Source organism: Engystomops pustulosus, chromosome 11 (genome assembly GCF_040894005.1).
Source record: "Engystomops pustulosus chromosome 11, aEngPut4.maternal, whole genome shotgun sequence".
Lineage (NCBI taxonomy): Eukaryota > Metazoa > Chordata > Amphibia > Anura > Leptodactylidae > Engystomops > Engystomops pustulosus.
In genome coordinates this window covers 17237310-17250923 of record NC_092421.1, presented here as the reverse complement: position 1 = coordinate 17250923, position 13614 = coordinate 17237310, and the positions used below count along the sequence as shown (strand labels likewise).

Here is a 13614-nt window from a genome sequence, read left to right as displayed (position 1 = left end):
AGACCCTTAAACCACAGAGGAGTCTAGTAACTGGTTTTATTGGCAAGTCTAGTAAATGATTCTGACACAGTCGCCAGTGGTCAATACCGATCAGTCATTTTACAGGTTCATTAATGGGAAGATCTGTAATGGTTAAGGATTGGCCTATTAGGGACTGAAACATTTTTACTGGTTCACTATATCTGCTTCAGTCATATCCTATAGTAATAAAAATTACCAAGGTTTGTCAATTGGCCTGGGAAGGATGAATCTTTACGAGTATATTATAACTGCTTCATGTGCATTCTGAGTTGTTCCTTATGTAAAGCAAAATTGGCAGACTAGTAGGGCGCAGGCTCCCGCTAGTACTAGTGCTCAGTACTAGTATGGCTCTGAGCCGATCCTGATTCGGCTCTGCACTGGAGCAGAACCGGCATCGGGAGTCGTGGGGTGTCAGCGGTAATCTATTGCTGACATTCCCATGTAATGCCCGCGGATGGAGTGGTCTCTGATTGCTGGTGTTTAACCCGTTAAATGCCGCGCCCTGCAATACATCAGTATTATCATGAACAAGCAATCAGATGATTGCCGTCACATGGCCCTATAACGAAAAAGCTAAAATTTTATAGCCTACAAAAGGAGCCAATGAGAGAACTAAAATCCTGGCAGCTGCAGGTCCCTCCTTCCCTTCTGCGCCTCGCTGTGCCCCCATAAAACGCGTGGGGAGTCTCTGTACTTGGAGAAATTGTATAACAAATTTTAAGATGGATTTTCTCTTTTTATCTTTTGGAAAATTGTACATTTTAGGACTGAATAAATGTATAACTGACAAAATCGGACCATTCTAAATTTCACCTCAATTTTGATTCAATTGCTATGAAGATCTCAGGGGCTTAATCTTGAGGGGTGCAGATTAGAAAATGCGTTGATTATATAGGGGTGGCGGGTTTATGCTAAATATTTAACATTTCATTCAAAACTTCATTTATCCCCAAAATAGTAAATTCTGAAAATACGGAAAATCGATATTCTATTTGTAAGCCGCGTGACATCAAAATAAATTATCCAGACATTTCAAAAATTATGAAAATGTAAAGTAGACATATGGAAAATGTTATTCAGCAACTTATTTCGGTGGTAAATCTATCTGCCTCAAAATGCAATGATTTTGAAAATGGCAAATTTTTCAAAAAAATTCTTATTTTAAATAAATGGAAAACTTATCGGGCAACATTTACCACTAAAATGAAGTACAACAAGGGCAAAAAAAAAAAACATTCTCAGAATCACTTTGAGAAGTAACAATGTTCAAAAGTTATAATCATATAAAGCAACGCAGGTCAGAATCTAAAAAATGGGGCTGAGCCTTAAGCTATAAACTGACTGCGTCCTTAAGGGGTAAAAGGAAATCTACCATTTGTTTTAATACCTTGTGAACCAAACATATCTTGAGAATGCTATAGCAACACTGAAGCAGAATCATATCTTTTTTAATCCCTGATCTGAGTGGCTTTGCTCAAAAAACAACAAAATTCAGGACCTTGGGAAAGCTGGGTTCAGACTGGCTGCCATTCATAAATACATTACACGCAGCTACCTGAACTGTCCAGACAGGGCTAGTCAACCTGAGCTGGATGACTCCTACACAGCAGCTGGAGGATGTTGCAGCGATCGATTACTTCTGTCAGGGACAACACAGTGAATACAGAGTTCTCTGAAGCAGTGAATAATTAGGGTAAATGGAGAAGCGCTGAGCCAGCCACAGGGATTGACAGAGCCTCATTATCATAATTGTATAATTGTTTATCAGCAAAGCCACTCAGTTCAGGAATTAAACAAGATATGTTTCTGCATCAGTGTCACTACAGCGTTCTCAAGGTATGCCTTTAACAAGCGAAACACAAGGAACAATGAATGTATTCATGTCTCCCATACAATCCAATTTATAATCCATGCCCGATGAAATATCTGTATAGTTCATTAAATTTCATTATTAGGATGTGATCTTCAAAACTGGTCTTTCAGTCTACACACTCAATTATACACAAGGATAAAGTAATAGAACTGTAATGAGTCAATCAAAACTGAGAATAAGAACAAGTAGTGAAGTATTGGAAGTCCAGAGTAAATACCGAGACCTGTGTAATAGATAGACTTTCACTGATTACAAATCACTTACATTCATTATGTGAAAATTGCTAAGCCATTGCTAATTTTATTTCTAACTATGTTGAAAACCCGGTGTGCAATGGGAATCAAAAGCTCCAAGTACAATACAATATACTTCAGTCGTTTTATATTGTACATATTGTGGAATTGCTGTGCCAAAATGTGTTTGCAAATATGGTGAACCTTTTGGAGACAGAGTGCCCAAGCTACAACCAAAACCCACGTATATGTCGCAAAGTGCCAGCATGACCATTTAAGCAGTAACTTCTTGATCCCTGTTGTATCACAGGTTTTAATCATATTGGTGTCCTGAGTTCACCAATACAATAGAAAGATGATGGAAAAATTTGGATTGTAGCTTCTCTCCAGGATCCCCTGAAGAGGAAGAATCAGGGGAGCCAGAGCTACCACTTCCTATTCAGGCGCACACACGGCCTTGCGCATGGTGCGCCGAGCGCGGACCTCGGTGCGGGGAAGCTAGTTCCGATATAAACATTAATAAAGTGATTAAATGCTTTAAAACAGTTTAAAAACATAACGAAGATAAGCGCCGGCAGCAGCTCACCCTGAGCTGGTGCACGGCATGTCCTGCTTAGAAGCCCTATCCGAAGTGGTAGGTTTCCTTTTAAAATAGCACTGAGCATGGCACGTCCCGGGCTGTTTTGGATCACAGGAGAAAGCCTTGAGTCCTAGCTGGCAAACTCTGTTTAGGGGTTCTCTGAGTGCCACCTCTGGCACCCGTGCCATAGGTTCGCTACCACTGCTATAGGCTGATGAGTTGTACATTTATCCTATTAAGGTAAATAGGTAAAAACTGTAATACCGGTTATTTCAAGTTATCTACTATCCACAAGTAGTACTATGCATCCACCAATAAGTGGAGCTGCCAGTTAAAGTTGTAGACCCCATTTACTTCAGAATAATTGCTGTAGATGGCCAAGTGGTCTACTCTATTACGGCAGTGACACGGGAGTGAACAGACACTCTACTCATTTGCTGGAACCCCACTCATCAGCAGGTTTTCCTTTATTCTTCTAATAGAGAGATGAGGAAATAACCAAAATATCCTTTAGGTAAAAGGTGGTTTCTATAAATTATGTTAATTGGACAGTCTCCCTAAGGAGTCTTCTTACTTCTTGAACTTAGTCACTAGCCTCTCACTCAGCTAAGCCAGTTCCCCTACACTGCACTGATGAGATGCAAAGACATCAATACACTGCTGTCTACAGGTGGGAGCCTGTTCTTTTTTAAATAGGTATACTGGTTTGGCTTCATGTCATTGTTTCCAGAAAGTCATACTTGATGTTAAGGGGGCTGTCTTACAGGGTAGACAATAGGCAATGTTTTCCTTATGCTATCCTGGAAAATGTATTTGTATACTGTATTTCCCATTAGTGTGATAAAGCAACTTCATGTAATGACGTGTTAATAAAAAGTAATGGTATATGGCCAAGATATTCCATAACTTTATGATCAGTGAGGGACCCCCACACCTCCGAAAGGTTAATATGTTGCAACACTGCAGGGAGTATATTTTTCCTTATTTGCCACAACTTTTGACTAGATTGGTGTCCTTAGGACACTAACATACTTTAAAGCACGACTTTAAATAGTCAGCATTGTGCTTCTCCCCACTGCATCCAACAATTTGAAGGCCCAAAAAGTTGCATGGGTTGTGCTCCTTCAGTTTTTGCTTACTCAGCATTTCAGGAGACATCACCCACTCCAATCTCTATAAAAAAAGAATGAGGCTGCGTGCTGCTGTCTGCACAGTAACTGGTTAGTATGAATAGTATCACATTTTAAAAACCGCTTACCTGTCCACACAACTTTTTGATATTGGTATACTATAAATCCAAACATTTTATTGTATAACCTAAGATATTTCTATTTCGTAGTTTTATTAAACTCTCTGGAAACTATATTTTCCAAAGAGAAATAAAAGGTTACACCACACTTGAACTATAGTGTGAGAAAGGATGAGTTCACCGGAATAACAATTTGTTTATTATTATTATTATTATTATTATTATTTATACACCTGCAAAGAGTTTGTATGTTCTCTCAGTGTTTGTGTGGGTTTCCTCCGGGTTCCCCGGTTTCCTCCCACACTCCAAAAACATACTGGTAGGTAAATTAGATTGTGAGCCCCATGGGGACAGGGACTGATTTGGCAAACTCTGTGCAGTGCTGCGTAATCTGTAGGAGCGATATAAATAAAGAATTATTTGTTAGTCCTGGAAGCCTTTTAGATATTGTTATTTGCATGTCCCTGAAAGTAACCTGCATTGAATACATACTCACAGCCATGAGTGTTTGTTTTTTTCTTGATCTCAGAAAAATGTGTATCTTAACTTATTCTTCTGGCACAATATGTATTTGCCTTTGGACACTCTACTGGAGTCAAGTATAATCTTTCCTTAACTGTGTACAGAGCAGTGACCAACAACAGGCAGCCCTTGAGCAGTTCACTTGCATGTCTCTCCCGTTGCATATTATTCTCTTTTTCTCTGCTTGAAAATTATGTTCCTCTCTTCAAAGCTAAAAAGCCCTGAAATTTCAGTGTAATACACAATCGGCTTTGATAACTAACTTTACATTTCATTACATTACTTGACTGCCGTGGAAGTTTAAACAATCCTAATGTTTGCCATGCACCATTGATAGAGGTCAGCTAAAAACATGGTTGGCCATTACACGTTTACTGAATGGGTGTAGGAAACCTAACCTGAGGCCAGACAAAAAGATGGGGTACATTGATATGAAACTGCATAATCCTTCTCTGGTCAGCACTCTACCGTACACACAGTCTGCTATCTCCCACACTCTCATAGACGGTGAATGGGGTTAAAGGAGATTGAGCATGGTGCTTGCCTTTTTCTATAGTATACAATGCTTCTGTAGTATTAAATAGAGTGGTAGGGTCTATGCCTGACCTGATGCTTTATTCAATTAGTGAGAACGAGAACCCCTTATCATGAACCAATCAGATTGGCATCCCCTATCCTTTGGATAGGAGATTGCAAACATACCTGGTAGTACCCCTGTAAGGGGTTCATACATGCCATACTGAACACATGAATTATTGGCCTTTACATTAAAGGCTTAAAGGTTTTCTCCAGGTTTATGAAATAGATAACCTGTGCATCAAAATGTTGGATCGTTAAGGGTCGACAACACCAAATCAAAGGTGATGAGCTTTGGTCCAGTCATGGTTTTGTCTACTCCTACTGCTGGCCCCTGTTTTTTTTTTTTTGTCTAAAGTATTGTCATACAGTATCTTACACAAACTGTGGGACATGTATCACTCTTATTGGTTTCTTTTTTTTTTTGTGAGACTTTTCACAGTTTGAGACTTTATAGGCACAGAATCAAGCATCGTACCAAAGTTAGCTGCCTCCAGGATGTAGTGCAGTGGCCAGATTTATCTTTGTAGCCCAGATGTTTGTTCAACTTGGGAGACTTTTGGGCCCAAAAAAAAGCATGCTAGACCCAGATTTACTTTTGGGAGTTACTATTTTGCAACTTTTTGTGGTGTGCGACTTTTTAAACCCAATTTGAGACTAAAAAGGCAACTGTTAAGGAGGTCGCACTGGTTTCGGACGCCATCTTGACTACTGTCCGCCATCTTAGATACAGCGGCCATGTTCCCTGACCATTGTCAAGTTAATGTCATCATTCAAACTTCATTTTATGTAACCTGTTTGCTCGCCTGTCAGCTAATACCCTGTGACATTTAATGAGAAGCCAGTCTGTCCTTGATGCTGCATGATATTAGGATTCTGGAGCCACTTATCATCTCCTTCTCAGCATTAGTATAAACAATATCTGTGTACAAGGTCTCTGAGAACTGAGCATAATTAATTAACTTTTTTCCCAGAATGTGCTGATGACCAATAGTTTTGGAGTATACTATTCACGCCCCTTTGATGACTCTTCTGTCTGTTATATATTATGCATTTTGATTATTAAAGGGGGAAAAAATCTTTTCATACACTAAGAGAGATTGACATGTCTTAGTTTTTTATGTTAAAATTCCTGGTACCAGGACAACCATGGGTTAATTAGGACTCACCTTACAAAAGTCAAGAGGGCTGTTGGGGCCCTGCATAAAATATCCCTATCACAACTCATCACATGTATCACAAAAGTCGGTGGGGGTGCTTCGTTAGACCTCTCTTTGCTTTGGTTTAATGGATGTGGAATAAAGTGAAGGTTATTTTTATCCTAATGCCTGGATCATTGTACAAGCACTGTCACCTCCTGTGTCCTCCTCATAGATTGTAAGCTCATGTGACCAATGTACAAGCACTGTCACCTCCTGTATCCCCACTCTCCTTCTTTCTCTGTTTGCCTGAGACTCTGCTAAGTCTACTAGTGCGCATGTGCAGCTGTATCTATTAGAGCTAGAGAGATGGGTCAGGAGGGGAGGAGGAGCAAAGACCCCAGTAATGGTCACATGTTCAGTCCTCCTGCCTGTGCCATGCCCCACCCCTTTTTAGTGTAATGTGATTCCCCTGCTCCTCCCTATATGTGATTTGACACGGGACACAGAGAAGCTTGGAGAAGACAGTGACAGCAGCAGTGAGGGCTGTAGAGGGCGTGGTAGCAGTGAGGGCTCAGGGGGCGTGGCTTCAGCTTCCCTTCTGCCGGCAGATGCAGAGTCGTCTCCACTGTGTAGTGGGTCGTGTGCACGTGACTGCTCTGTGCACTCTGCTGTCCGCTCTGCTTCTTACAAACTAGCAGGCCGCAGCTGCACATCACTACTGCCGAGAGCCAGCGCTTTTACAAGAAAATCACCAAGCGCATTTATACGCTTGGTGTTTTTTTTGGAGAGTAAATCAGCCTCTGCGTGTGTCATAGATGCTTGGAGAAACATTATCGCGATCTCTGTCTCCAGGTGACTTGTCTCAAAGCAAACTCTTTATTTTAGCCGTTTATTTAGGTTGACTTTGATATTTTAATCAAAGTTTAGCAAAAGTTAAGCACTAATTTTTGGCACTGGAACCATATCACAGGAGTGCTGACATGATTCTTTTTGGGACTTGTGACCTAAATTTGCCAGCTCTATTTTTATGCCTGTAGCAATACTGTCACACAAAGGAGTATTAATTCTTGTGCCTGACAGTAAAGGACATATGCAAATTACATTTTAGAGCGTGCTTAACAAACCTGGATTGTTAGACTTTACCAAGTATCCTGCTGTCAACCTCGAGGAAGAATCTAGAATAACAACCACCGAGTAAAAACGAGATCCTTTTCATTACATGCGTCCTTTGACTGAGTATTGTATTTTGAAAGGGTAACATAACACTTATTACGCCACTAGTGCACAGTTCACGCTTCCGATTTGGTCTGGGTCACATTCACTGACAATTCAACAATCTTGTATTTTGTATCGACGCGTACACCTATTCATAGTACTGAGAAAATGCCTTCTTTGTACTTTTTTGTCCAGGCACATTTAACATGTACATTCTTTAAGGTTCATTTAACAAGTGCTTTTAGCAATTTTACATTTTTGTGGCTTTATATTTTGAAAACTTTTGGGCAAAAGGTGAATGTAGAGCAATAACGACCATAAAGAGAGCTTTCGATTGAATAGAACTTTTACAATAATTGGCATTATGTCATTTTGTGTTTATTAAACTTTTAATCCTTTTTTTTTTTAAAGGGTAGTTTGTGCCATCTTTTGTCATAGTGTGACTTTTTTTTTTTTCTCTAATACTCTACTCATTTTGACATTTCCCTATCCAACAACTTGTGTCTAATGTTGTTCTACAGTGAAGATGCCCCAAAACATAGCATTTAACCGTACGACCAAACCACTAGCGGTAGTGGATTAATTCTGTGGTGACATATACTTGTTGGAATGGACCCTGCATCTTGACACTAGATATCCTTCGGGCCTAAATGATAAAACATTTATTGAGTTTTTAGGCCTTTGCAACTTTATATCATTATATTTTTATATGTTGTGCTCTGTTATTTTTACTTTTGTTTGTATCAGCGACTTCTTGTCCCATGTGTTTTCCATTGCTGTATAATTATTAGCAGCTTGGTGTAAAGGGAGTATGACATATTTCCTCCCTTTTCATACCAGCCTGTTACTCTATGAACATAGGTTTGGATAGGGACCTCTGTGTTTAGGTCTGAAATGCGTTACCTGCTCTTTTACATTGAATTTTTAATGCTTTTCTAAATAAATTTTTAACATTTTTTATCTTCTTGCCTGTTGCCGATGGATCCTTTTCTCTTTCTTCATATAATCTTTGTGGGAATGTCACTTATCCATTATTACAGTATTCAGAGGTTTTAGTTAATGACTAGAGATGAGTGAGTATACTCGTCCGAGCTTGATGCTCGTTCGAGTATTAAGGTACTCAAAACGGCTCGTTGCTCGGACGAGTATTTCCCCTGCTCGAGATCGAGCATTTAATTAAAAAAAACACAGTGAAGAACAATGAAGAATAGAATAAAAACAGTGAACACAGTGAACACAGGATCATTTAAGTGAAAAACACAGTGAAGAATAGATTACAGATGTTCGGTACATCTGCTTACTTGTCGGAAGATACGGCGGAACGGTGTGAACAAAATAGTATGTGAAGAACACATTGAAGAACACGGTGAGCAGGACAGAGACACCGGGGAGCAGCACAGGCAGCGACAGGCACGGAGACATCGGGGCAGCGGCAGGCACGGAGACATCGGGGCAGCGGCAGGCACGGAGACACCGGGGCAGTGGCGGGCACGGAAACAGCGGGGCAGCGGCAGGCATGGAGACAGCGGGGCAGCGGCGGGCACGGAGACAGCGGGGCAGCGGCAGGCACGGAGACAGCGGGGCAGCGGCGGGCACAGAGACACCAGGGGGAACATCTGCAATCTATTCTTCACTGTGTTTTTCACTGCGTTTTTCACTTAAATGATCCTGTGTTCACTGTTTTTATTCTATTCTTCACTGTTCTTCACATCTGCTAACTTGTCGGGAGATAATATACGCGCGGAACAGTGAAGAATAGATTGCAGATGTTTGCATACATCTGATAACTTATCAGAAGACATTCTTTTTCAATTAAATAACACATTTTATTCCCTAACCATGGTCCCTTTGAAAAATGCTCGAGTCTCCCATTGACTTCAATGGGGCTCGTTATTCGAGACGAGCACTTAAGCATCAGGAAAAGTTCGTTTCGAATAACGAGCACCCGAGCATTTTAGTGCTCGCTCATCTCTATTAATGACACAAAAGAAAAACTGGATTCCAGCTAAGAACATACTGAACGTTGAACTTTTTGTCCTCTATTGGGCAGACATGGGCATCTGTGGAGTCATGAGGAAGATTTGCACCTGATTTCTAGCAAAACTAATTGGTCTTTACCAAGAGACACTAAATTGGTCTGTCTGTTAGAAAAATCAATACCTAAATATGCAAAGATTGTCACTTTTTATTTAATTCACAATGCCAGTCTACAAATCTGAAAACACCTATTTCGAAAACAAATTTTGTATTCATTTTTTTTTTTAAGTCGTGAGAACAAAAATAGATAGTTGTTTTCTCCTGGGAAATTGATAGTGTTCTCAGCAATGCTAAAATTGTCTCATTTGGGGATACTAATTTCTAACACAATGAAGCACAGCAACAGGACAAAAATGACTTCAAGCTAATGATGTGAAGTAAAAACAAATGTGTGCGACAAGTAGAAGGGAAGAGAGAGGAGGCATTAAGTGTGAAAGCAAAGAAAACACAACTTTAGAATTAAATACATTATGTGTATCATATACAGATCTATTCTGTCCTTAACTCTCTATTTGAAAAACATGTTTCTACATTATACAAAAATTATACATTTTCTATTCTGCCTGTTTATTGGAATAGGATAGCAAAACAAATCAGAAGAAATTTTTTAAGTTTAAAAAAAATGGGTCAGAGCAGGTTAGACTCCTATATTCTGAAAATGGGGCTTTGGTGACAGAAAACCAAGAGAAGGAAGAGAATACAATAGAATAAAGAACTTCTGTCGTGGGTGGTGCCAATGTGGGTCATGCATCCTGTAAAATTCTAGACTGGCAGAATGTAGACATGATCCAAACTTAAGCTCAATAAAATAAATGTGCACAAGGCTCCTTAAAGAACTAAGTTCAGGGATTCCGTAATGTCTGGTGCCAAGTGACTATTGCAAAGCGAATGTTCTGACAATATTTAAAAAGAGCTCTAGAACTTTGCCAGGAAATTACAGGCTTGTAAGCTTAACTTCCATTGTGGGGAGAATATTGGAAGGGTTAGTAAAAGACTATATACTGGAGGAAGTGACATCACATGGTATAATAAGTGACATCCAGCATGGGTCTACTTAGGATAGAAGTTAACAGACTAACTTGATCTGCTTCTATGAAGAGGTGAGCAGATGTGGATATTGTGTTCCTGAATGCAAAGGCATTTGACACTGCCCATCATAGACACATGATAGGTAAAATAAGGTCTTTTGGTTTAGCAGGAATCATTTGCAGTTGGATTGAAAACTGTCTAAAGGATTATATACAGAGATATTGTGGTCAATGATTCCTAATTAGAATGGTCACCAGTCATAAGTGGTGTACCCCAGGGTTCTGTGCTTGGTCCACTATTATTCAATATATTTATTAATGATATAGATTTATATAAATATATGAATGGTCCATACAAAAAATATGGTGGCAAGTTGTTCCAGAAATCAAATCAAAAGACGAAGGGGCCTTGCTATGAGAACTGTCAATCTGTGGAATAGCCTGCCTCAGGAGCTGGTCACAGCAGGGACAGCAGAGAGCTTCAAGAAGGGCCTAGATGCCTTTTTACACCTAAATAACATTGATGGTTATGTTATACAGAATTGTTTCCCCTAAATCCCTTCCCTTCCTTGGTTGAACTTGATGGACATGTATCTAATTTCAACCGTATAAACTATACTATGATATGATGCAATACCAAAAACAGCCACCGTTCGCTGTGTGATGGTGTGCCCAATGGCAAGAGAAGGGATGACGGCTCTTTATTAAGCACTGGAGACTCTCTCCACTTGCAATATATCAGACAATCCCTTAAAATGGGATTTATTGATGTTATCTGTTCATTTATTTCATAATCACACAAAATAGCTTTACTATAGAGCCATCTACTTCCCATTCATTAGCAGCAATTTCATAGAAAGTTAATCAATGGGAAATTCCATCTAAGTAAAAACTTGTACGGTATCATCGAGGACCTTATAACTGAATTTTACAATACTTAGAGGACCTGTCACCTATAAATCAGGCACTAGGAGCTGCTTACTTGAGTAATAGCGTTACCGGAAACCTCTGGTAACGCTATCCAACAATGCGTCAGAGTACAATGAAATTGCTGGACCGCTTGCCAAGGGGTCCGATGTATTCATGAGGGGGCGAGATTAGGGGCGGTGACTGCAGCATGAAGCTCAGCAGTCACCGTCGGCCTATGGAGCGAGCGCGGCGGCTTACATTGTTCTCCGCCGCAGTGTTAGATAGCGTTGCCGAAAGCTTTCTACCGCTTACCACGCTCTTCCATGCAGTGACCCATAGTGTTTCCACTGGTGGTAAGAGGCACATCGGAAGTGGCTTATGGTAGGGAGCAATAGGTATTAATTTATCAGGCTTCTTGTATAGCATCATGTTTCATTGCCTGAAAACGCCTATTACATATGGGAGAATGAGGAGACAAACGTGAGTTTAGGAAAAATAGAAACTAACTGCAGATTTTGCCCATGGTTAGACTTGAATCCAGAACTCCAATGCTAGATATTTTATATAAGTTCATATTTACAGAGGTAAATGTACATATGATTTATTTACCACAGTATAAAGATATCAATCACAAGACTCATACAGTAGTAAATGGTAGTACATGGTAAATCAGAAAAGCTTCTCTCCTAGTTTTCATTCCTTATTTGCACATTTGTTCCATTATCCCTTCTTGCCATATTATGTAAATGTAATGGATGCATGTGTTATAACGCATCTCTATATTAGTATTACTGTTAATCGCCTTCAGAACTCAAAATGACAGCTTTAATTATGTATTTGTCACAAAGAAAGATGCACTTAGTCCAGATATCCTACTGTTTCACCCTCTCAAGGTCAATATAATAAATGCAATATGTCATGTGCACAGTGATGATGAGATTCATAGAGTATTTGCCAAGAAAAAACTATTGTTGCCATCAAGTACTGAGGGCATATATTATGAGTACAGTAGGTAATAATGGATCATGCACAATAGTTTGCATAATAACTAATTATTTAAAATGCTTCGTTCTATTTAAGCTTATACATGTCTACCTGTCCTCTTATCCCGGTTCAATCTGCATGCTTTGTGCGTTGTGTCCTGGCTTCCCCCATCATTTACTTACTTTTATAGTTCACATTTTCCAGATTTCTTTCTACTACTACTTTATTTCCTTTACTCAAGGTGAAAGCTGAAGATTTTAAGGGACACTGTAAGGCCAGGGGTACCATCTTAAATCTTAACCACTTTAACCCACAAATACCTCGCCACAGCTCAGGGTGAGCTGATGCGGGACCGTATCTTGACTAGTAGCAGAAACCACTGTGTTTTTAGCGGTATATTCAAATCCCCCTTCGGCACACCACGTTATTGCTGTGCGCACCATGCACTTGACCATTCATGCGCAATATTATCAGGTGCCGGAGAGGCGGTGATGTCACCGAGCTCTCGGGCACACTCGCACATGCACACCAATATGGTGCGGCTTCTAGTGTGGCTGACTTCTAGGGTGGCTGCGCGAACGACCGCGGCTTTGGGCGGTCGCGCGCATGGTGCGCACAGAGATATCGTTGTGAGCTGAATGGGGATTCGAATATACCAAATATAAGGAACTTTAAAGACATGGATGTAGTGCTTCTAAACCAAGCACACCTACATGCTAGCATGTGCCTCCAGAAACCAGATATGTGGTTCTCTTTGCTTCTAATAGATACATTTTTTGAGATGTTTGACTCATAGTAGTTCTACTTAACTGCCAGTATCAATTCTACTTTCTAAAGTGTAGTAAATTATTTTCTAAGTAAATGGATTGATAATTAATAACTGAATATAGTGGAAACAGTACAATCCTAAAAACCCAGCACCCTTAACAAACATATGACCAAATAAGGGTGAAAAGGAGGAGGGTGGTGGGCATCATCAAAAGCACATCATTGAGTTTTGTTGCAAGAAATAGCAAGAAACGGTCTTTTCTCAAAGAAAATTAAAAATGAGAATGGCAATGAAATCATGTGGAAATGAAAGCATCCTCGGAAGGATTTATGCCATGCAAGGAAACCTTGTCGGGCATGACCTTGTCCTTGCTGCCAAGCAGTGGCAGGGTGGGGGTGTTCCAGTCTCCAATCAAGTACCACCCCTTTATAGCAGACACTGTAAGCCCTCCGGGGTTACAGAAGTATAGCAAGCCA

The 13614-nt window shown here is 40.1% G+C and overlaps 1 protein-coding gene across 1 annotated transcript in view; it reads right to left on the bottom strand.

Annotated features, from left to right (window-relative positions):
- The window catches only part of PCDH15 (protocadherin related 15), a 934666-nt gene that overhangs the window by 156422 nt on the left and 764630 nt on the right, over positions 1-13614 (bottom strand). The gene's annotated exons all lie outside the window — the stretch shown is intronic.